This window comes from Suricata suricatta, chromosome 7, assembly GCF_006229205.1.
Source record: "Suricata suricatta isolate VVHF042 chromosome 7, meerkat_22Aug2017_6uvM2_HiC, whole genome shotgun sequence".
Taxonomy (NCBI): Eukaryota; Metazoa; Chordata; class Mammalia; order Carnivora; family Herpestidae; genus Suricata; species Suricata suricatta.
In genome coordinates, this window is record NC_043706.1 from 14,720,081 (window position 1) to 14,729,475 (window position 9,395).

General features: G+C 45.6%; 1 long non-coding RNA gene across 1 annotated transcript in view; it reads left to right on the forward strand.

The window, feature by feature from the left end:
* The first annotated feature begins 823 nt into the window (after positions 1–823).
* LOC115296967 overlaps positions 824–9,395 on the forward strand; it is a 16,037-nt gene continuing 7,465 nt past the window's right edge. The window contains exons 1-2 of the long non-coding RNA XR_003911171.1: positions 824–1,322; positions 5,536–5,642. This is a non-coding gene — a long non-coding RNA (uncharacterized LOC115296967). The remainder of the gene's footprint in view (positions 1,323–5,535; positions 5,643–9,395) is intronic.

The window sequence follows — 9,395 nt, forward strand, 5'->3', positions numbered from 1 at the left end:
TTGCCCACGGCGACGACCTGGCCACAGAGCTCTGACGTAGTGCCCGAGCACCCCAATCGTTGCACTGCCCTGCTGGAGAGTGGGGTCCTGACACCCCTCTGACTTCCTGAGCTGTCCTGCCACAGGTGGTGTCTCTTCCCTGCCATCCCAGCAGGCTGTGATTGCACCCTCTGCAGTGCTGTCAGAAGACTCGCCGAAGAGCAGGGTCCCCTTCCCAGCCCTTCCACGGGTACCTTATGGTGTTTGGCAAGGTTGTCTTTACCTCTGTGTGACTTCCTCCCCTGTTGCAGTTAATACATCTTTATATTGGGGCGCCTGGGTGGCTCAGTCCGTTAAGCGGCTAACTTCGGCTCAGGTTGCGATCTCAAAGTTTGTAGGTTTGAGCTGACAGCTCAGAACCTAGAGCCTGCTTCGGATTCTGGGTCTCCCTCTCTGTCTGACCCTCTCCCCCACTCATGCTCTGTTTTGTCTGTCTCAATAATAAATAAAACATTTAAAAAATTTAAATACATCTTTATAGTAAACGTTCCACATTCAGCCTACCTCATGGTGTGTTTTGCATCTGCCACAGGCAGGCAGAAGAGTCTAGATGGCATGCTAGGGGGCCAGGCAGGGGGAGGGGGTCTGAGAGCAGGTGCAGGGGAGCATGAGGGGGCGACTAGGGGAGCAGCAGGTCCTACCTAGCACTCCTTCATTCCTGTCTATCTGAGCATCTCAGAAAGTGAAGGAGACGGAGCACAAATGAGGAAAGGGCAGGGAGTGGAGGAGAACACAGGAAGTACAGTGTCTGGGTCTCCATCTTGCTCCCCGCCCGCCCGCCAGCCTCCAGGACCTCGAGGGACAGGCTGGGCCCTACAGGTGCAGCCTGAGCATCAACTCGGCGTCATATGGGGACCGCTGCGTCCCCCAAGAGCTTGGAGAACAGATTGGAGCAGTGGCCAAAGGAGCAGGAGACAGTGCAGAGCTGAGCTGACCGGCTGTGGGACCAGACAGCCCAAAGGGAGGATGGGCAGGTGCTGGTGCCAGAGGAGGTCAAAGCCACTAAGGATTAGGAGGAAGGGGTCACCAGTTATTTCCAGGAAACGTTCCTTTAAGAAAAGAGGACATGGAGGAAGGAAAGGGTTGGCTTCTTCCGGGGGGTTCGCTGCTTCGGCCCCTCACTGGCCTCTCTCACCCAGCTCCTCGCTTGTGCAGTAGGAATCCTAATACCAACTGCATTAGACTGTGTTGGAAGTCACGGCCACACACCCAGCACCCTGTCTGGAGCTTACAAACGCCCATATTGTTGGAAAGTAGAGAGCAAGGGATGGACGCGCCTGCAGGTAAACTTCAGCCCGCGGAAGGTGGGGGAGGGGGATGGGCCACCTGCAAGGGCCGGTGCCCTCCTCACACCCCAGGAAGGGAGGGGACAGCAAGGGGACACCAGGTCCTGAGGCAGACGAGGAGGGGGCCCCACAGGAAGAGAAGCTGTCAAAAAGGAGAGATCGTGACACAACTCAGAACTTTGCTGAGGGTTTGTGAGTTGTTGAAATTCTAAACTAATCACACTGACACAGGTTGGGGATGTTACTGTTCTTTTTTAAAAATTTTTTTTATGTTTATTTATTTTTGAGAGAGATCACAAGTGGGAGAAGGGCAGAGAGAGAAAAAGAGGGAGAGGGAGCCACAGAATCAGAAGGAGGCTCCAAGCTCTGAGCTGTCAGCACCCTCGAGCTGTGAGATCATGACCTGAGCCGAAGTCAGAGGCTTAACCTATGGAACCACCCAGAATCCCCAGTTACTGTTCTTTTTAGCAGGGCAGACTCATAGCAGGGGGTTATTCAAAGATGTGAACAACATTATTTTCCACGGTCATCTACTGACTTACATTGCTGGGTCAGAGGTCACCCTGCTCTGTAGTGACGTATCCAAAGTCAGGAGAAAATATATATGTTACCTTTCTTGGGAAATTTCCTGCCTCCAATTTTTTTTTACACCTATGATCTTAGAAAATTCCCTGAAGGTTAATTAAAAGCTTTGCTTTCCAGCCTCGGGTGTGTTGTGCTAAATATATTTGTTGGTTTGGATGTCAACAGCAACAGACATTTGTGAATATCTTATGCAACATCAAAAAGCAAATGAAGAGGGAGGAAAAAAACCCTCAAATGGGGCGCCTGGGTGACTCAATCGGTTAAGCCTCCGACTTGGGCTCAGTTCAGATCTTACGTTCGTGGGTTCGAGCCCCACGTCAAGCTCTGTGCTGACAGCTAGCTCAGAGCCTGGAGCCTGTTTCTGGTTCTGTGTCTCTTACTCTCTCTCTGCCCCTCCCTCTCTCATGCTCTGTCTCTATGTATCAAAAATAAATAAAACATGAAAAAATTTTTAAAAACCCCTCAAATACTGTATGTCACCGTCCAGCCATTGCTTACCTTTAGTGCTAGCTAAAATAATCAAATTCCACATAGGAAGCACTTTATTAAAAAGCTTCAGGTGAATAAATATATTCACACAATGCAGAATTTTTTTAAGTTTATTTATTTTCATAGGGAGAGAGAGAGAGAGCAGGAGAGGGGCAGAGAGAGACAGAGAGAGAATTCCAAGCAGGTTCCACACTGTCAGTGCAGAGCCCCACACAGAGCTCAAACTCACAAACCCTGACACCTGAGCAGAAACCAAGAGTCACACACTTAACCCACTGAGCCACCCAGATGCCCCTCAAACAATGCAAACTTAAACATATTTTTAATGTTTATTTATTTCTGAGAGAGGGGGGAGCAGAAAGGGAGATACAGAATCTGAAGCAGGCTCCAGGCTCTGAGCTGTCAGCACAGAGCCCAACACAGGGCTCAAACCCACAAACCACGAGATCACAACCTGAGCCGAACCGGTCGCTCAACTGACTGAGCCCCAGGCATCCTGATTTTTTAAAGGTTTCAAAACAAAAACAGACACTTTCATTAAAATGCACTTTGAAAGGATTTTCCCTTGGAAAGCTCACCCTCCTCAGACTTGTTCTAAAACCCGACACCCGAATCCTCAGGAAGAGGTTCATGCTCATTAGATCTGATTCCCTTGGCTTATCAATAATTAGTTACCATTAAAAACAAATTCCATTAAGTCCTTCTCCAAAGTTTTGAACCCTCCACTTCTATTAATTAGTTAACGAGCGTACAATGGATCAGGGACCCACTTGGAAATGCCAGAGGGAATGTTAGAGTCATTTAGCACTTGCTCACTTGGCTCTGTAGCAAGGGGATGTGCAGGGGACCAGAAGTGGGCTTCAGTGGCATCGTTCGGGAAGGCAGAGGCTGGCTGGCTGGCACAGGCATCCCCCTTGGCAGGCACTGCTGTCCCACTGATTCTACCGCCCCTGCCCCACCTCCACTCAGTCAAACGCCATCTGTTATCACCACATCCTGGGGCTGCGTCACCCTTGTCTCCATGCTAGGCTTTGCCTCATGTACTCCGCCTACGCCTGACCCGCGTGGCAAACAACAGCGGGCTGAACGCGAGCTCAGGAAGCATGCTAGCTTTGGGGCCGGGTTACTAACATTAGCCATTTCCTTGTCCATGAGTGAATCCAAACTCCAATAAGGATAGAAAGTAATGGGGAAGGGAGGTGCCTGGGTGGCCCGGTCGGTTAAGCATCCAACTCTTGGCTTCAGTTCAGGTCATGATCTCACAGTTTCATGAGTTTGAGCCCCGTGTCGGCCTCCATGCTGGTAGCACAGAGCCTGCTTCAGATTCTCTCTCTCTCCCTCCCCAACATGCGCCGTGTCTGTCTCTCTCCAAATAAAACACACAAACAAAGTGATGGAAATCCTGTGGAAAACCAGAAGGAAAGAAAACACAAGAAGAATCAATTATCAGTGGTGAGAAAGTGATGATAGGTAAACATAACGAAGTGTTGTCTCTCAAGATTTAGAATCCAAGACTCTCAGAATTCGGTGGAACCTTAAAGGTTATCATGTTAGGGAAGGTCACTGCTTTGCTAAAACAAATAAACCCAGACATCTCAATGACTTGACAGAATAGAAGTTGAAAGCCCCAGGGGACGTTGGGAGGGTTAGGCGGGTTGATACCTAGGAAGAAGAGAAAACGGGTTGGTAAGCAACCAGCCAAGACCTACAATAGTCCCTAGGACACTGTTTCACACCCGCCTGTACCCACTTGTAAGCAGAGGGCACACCTGTCTGCGAACACCTCGGTAGATGGGTGTCTCCTCGCTAGCCAGAAAGTAGGTAGTACGCTTAGGGCCCACATCAATTAGCAAGTGCACGACCTGACTGCAGGCCAGGTCCTGCCTGTGGCTAGATAGCTTTCCACATCCTGTATCAGAAGACAGATATGCCAGCTAGGTTTAATTCTTTTTATTATTATTTTTTTAACGTTTATTTATTATTGAGAGACAGACAGACAGACACAGAGCATGAGCATGGGAGGGGCACAGAGAGGGGGAGACAGAATCCGAAGCAGGTTCCAGGTTCCAAGCGGTCAGCACAGAGCCTGATGTGGGGCTTGAACTCACAAACCGCGAGATCATGACCTGAGCCAAAGTCGGACACTTAACCAACTGAGCCACCCAGGCACCCCAAAGCTAGGTTTAATTCTGAACCGACCTCAGGATTGTCAGAAATGCAGGCTCTACAATTGTTAAGATGACTGGAAACTTTGAAAGCTAGTCCAATATTCTTCTGGAAGGGTGTCAGCCAACAGAGATAGAGAGACCAAGAGCACTTTTGAAGTACCTAAGGCTGAGTGAGTAACTCTAGGCCATTGGTAAAAATCACTGCATAATCAATTCTCACACACTCCATTGTTTGCGGGGATGTAGAGATGCTTTGTAACCTGTAAAGGTCTAGACACAGGTAAATCACTGTTATTGCCAGTTTGTGTCAGCGGGTATGTATTCATTCGAATTGCTTCTGTAATAGGTGTGTTAGTGAATTCACCATTCCTTGGGAAGACTAAAGAAAAAATCACACACACACACACACACACACACACACACACAACCCTAGCAAGTCCTGCCTATTCACTGTGCGTAGACACTGACTCTCCAGGGTTCCAAAGGCTGTGCAGCAGCCCTGAGCATATGGGTCCTGGCCGTACCAGTTACTATAACTAAATGGAATCCTCTTGTGACCAACTGTCACCTGACTGGGGCTTGATCCGTGTGTAGCCCAGGACGTGCTAATTCCTGCAACAAATGTAGCCGTTGGATTGCGGCAAACAGAGGAACTCTGGGAAGAATCGGGGCAGGGACTCGTTGACCATCCAAACTTGATGATGAACAGCAGGCAATAAGAATGCAGCAAAGGGCTTTGGAGTGGGGGGGTGCAGCTGAGCAGCATCCACGCTGGTAAGAGGCTTCTCCTTCCCCTCCTTTTCGGGGGAGCCTCTGAATCTCACCCCGGAGCTCTCATCCAGATCCGGAAGACGCACATACACAACCCGCGTTCTGGAGGACACATAGACAGTTGTCTGTCAGAGGCCAACAGCAGCGTTTCCACTGGGTCACACTCATGTCTCTGCCTTTCTCCCTGCTTCTAACAGGTGCACCGGTTTAGGGCAGTCGGGCAGAGTGCGGACTCCGGAGACACAGCGGACGATGCCCGAGCGGCGGAGGCAGCGAACTCAGCCCACGTGGAGCAGGTGCACAGGTACCAGGAAGGACGGCGGAAGCGGGAGCCACGGGCACCGGCCTTTGTCGCGGGGCGGGATCCGACACGCTGCGGGGTTGGGGCTCTGTCTCCCAGGCACAGCCAGGGGGAAGGAGGACAGGCCAGACAGCAGCTGCGGAAAAAGTCCGGATGTTGTCATAGTCCGCGCTGGCCTGTGCTGTCTCCTGTAACTAAAGGTGCCATTTTATGGCAAGGTAATGGTCTTAACAGGGATTTCACGGAAGCAACTTCCTTCTAATGATGTGGATGTATTTATAGCACGCTACCGACAGATTTTTTTCTCTCCTTAAAGACAACAACAGTGCGCTCGATGCCAGCATTTACGTCTCTGGCTTGCAAGGTGGTAGATTCCATGCAGCCAGAAGCACCTTCCTATGCTGTTTGAGGCTGAGGCTGCTTCAGAGAACTCAGTAATGTTGAATACAAATATCTGAGGGAATGTTTGTTTTTTTTTAATCAAGCCCACAAGAATTTGTACAACAGGAAAACAGAAAAAAGAATTTTTTTTCTAAAAAGCTCAGAGCACTGTAACCCATCCCAGGTAACCTACTAATAGCTTTGGGCAATAGGACGGGTAGGCATCAATGTGCCCACTTACAAAGGGAGGAAGAGGAACCCAGAAAAGGCTTTCCCAAAGCCCAATGGCACATGGCGCAGGAGAAATGAGGGGGCACGCAGCTCAGAGCCCGCTGCAGACAAGCACCTCAAAATAATTTCTGATGATGACAGGAAATTAAGGGGGTCTGAATCATGGCAGAGAAAGGTATCAGCACCCTTAATTTTCTTTGACTTTGTCTCAGAGAGATGCTTCAGAGTGCAAAAAAGGACTTGCTAACCAACAGTGAAACTGAATCAGTAACCAAAAAACTCCCCCCAAAACAGAAACTCAGGACCAGATGGCTTCACAGGCAAATCCTACCAAACACTTAAAGAAGAGTTAACACCTATTCTTCTTAAATAGGAAGGAAAACTTCCAAATTCATTTGAAGTCAGTATCACCCTGATACCAAAACCAGATAGACACAAAAAAAGAGAACTACAGGCCAATATCTTTCATGAATATAGATTTTTAAAATCCTCAACAAAATATTAGCAAACTGAACCCAACAATATATTTTAAAAAAAATAATACACCACAATGAAGTGGGATTTATTCCTGGATTGAAAGGGTGACTCAATATTTGCAAAATAATCAAAGGGATACATCTCATCAATAAGAGAAAGGATAAAAGCATATGATCATTTCTATGGATGCAGAAAAGCATTGACAAAGTACAACATCCATTCATGATAAAAAAGAAAGACTTTGCAAAATAGGTCTAGAGAGAACATACCTCAACATAATAAAGGCCTTATGTAAAAAGCCCACAGCCAACATCATCCTTGGTGGTGAAAAACTAAGAGCATTTCCCTTAAGATCAAGAATAAGACCAGGATGTCCAGTCTCATCACTTTTATCCAATATAGTACTGGAAGTCCCCACCACAGCAATGAGAAAACAAAAAGAAATAAAAGGAATCCAAATCAGCAAAGAAGAAGTAAAACGTTCACTATTTGCAAGTGATATGATACTATATCTAGAAAACCTGAAAGACTCCCCCCAAAACTGCTCATGCTGATAAATGAATTCGGTGAAGTCACAGGATACAAAATGAATATACAGAAATCTGTTATGTTCCTATACACTAAGAATGAAGCAGCAGAGTGTGAAATAAAGAAAACAATCCTGTTTACAATTGCACCAAGAACAATAAAATATCTAGGAATAAACTTAACCAAAGAGATAAAAGACCTGTACTCTGAAAACTATAAAACATTGATGGAAGAAATTCAATGCAATGCAAAGAAATGGAAAGGCATTCTGTGTTCATAGATTGGAAGAACAAATATGGTTCAAACATCCACATGACCCAAAATGATGTACAGATTTAATGCAGTCTCTATCAAAACACGAACAGCATTTTTCACAGAAATAGAATAGTCCTAAAATTAGCACAGAACCACAAAAGACCTCAAATAGCCAAAGCAATCTTGAAAAAGAAAAACAAAACTAGAGGTATCACAATCCCAGATTTGAAGTTATATTACAAATTGGTAGTAATTAAAACAGCATGGTCCTGGCATAAAAAGAGACACATAAATCAATGGAATAGAATAAAAAACCTAGAAATAAGCCACAATTATATGATCAACTAATCTTTGACAAAGCAGGAAAGAATATCCAATGGGTAAAAGACAGACAGTCTCCTCAATAAATGGTATTGGGAAAATTGGACAGCTGTGTGCAAAAAAATTAAACTGACGACTTTCTTACACCATACACAAAAATTGAAAACTGCATTAAAGACCTAAATGTGAGACCTGAAACCATAAAACCCCTAGAAAAAAAGCAAGGCAGTAATGTCTCAGACATTAGCCACAGCAATATTTTTTTACATATGTCTCCTGAGGCAAAGGAAACAAAAACAAAGATAAACTATTGGGACCTCATCAAGATAAAAAGCATCTGAACAGTGAAGGAAACAATCAACAAAACTAAAAGACAATGGGAGAAGATATTTTCAAATGATGTATTTGATAAAGGGTTAGTATCTAAAACATACAAAGAACTGATACAGATCAACACCCCAAAAAACAAATGATCCAATTAAAAAATGGGCAGAAGACATGAACAGACATTTCTTCAAAGAAGATATCCAGATGGCCAACGGACACATGAAAAGATGTTCAATGTCACTCCTCATCAGGGAAATGCAGTCAAAAGTCCAATGAGATGTCACCTCACGCCTGTCAGAATGGCTAAAATCAACAACACAAGAAATGACAGGTGCTGGTGAGGGTGTGGAGAAAAAGGAATGTCCATGCACTGTTGGTGGGAATGCAAACTGGTGCAGCCAGTGGGGAAAACAGGGTAGATATTCCTCAAAAAGTTAAAGACAGAGAGAGGGGTGCCTGGTGGCTCAGCCAGTTAAGCATCCGACTCTTGATTTCAGTTCAGGTTATTATCTCACAGTTCATGGGATGGAGCCTCAAGTTGGGCTCTGTCTTGACAGTAGGAAGCCGGCTTGAGGTTCTCTCTCTCCCTCTCTCCCTGCCCCTCCCCCACTCATATGCATGCACTCTCTCTGTTGCTCACTCTCTCTCTCTAAAAGAAATAAACTTAAAAAAAGATGAACTATATATATACAGTGGAATATTCTTCAGCCATAAAAAGAATGCAATCTAGCCATTTGCAACACACATAGAGCCAGAATACAATGCTAAATGAAATAAGGCAGTCAGAGAGAGACAAATACCACATTATTTCACTCATATATGGACTTTAAGAAACAAAACAAACAAGCAAAGGGGGGAAAAAAGAGCGAGAGAGAGACAGAGAGACAAACCAAGAAACATCTTTTATCTATAGAGAACAAACCGGTGATTGCCAGAGGGGACATGGGTGAAGTAGGTGATGGGGATTAAGGAGGGCATTTGCCATGATGAAATAAAATAAAATAAAATAAAATAAAATAAAATAAAATAAAATAAAATAAAATAAAATAAGCATTTAAAAAACACACGACTTGATGTTATGTAAAAAATGGGCACAGAGCAAACATGCACTTAGGGACATTTATGATTACTATACAGACAGACTGAGGCAGGGAAGGTGACAGCCTCCTCTGAACACAGCAGTGGTATGTGACACAGCCAGACAGGAACACGGTTCTGATTCCTCCATTCCTCCCC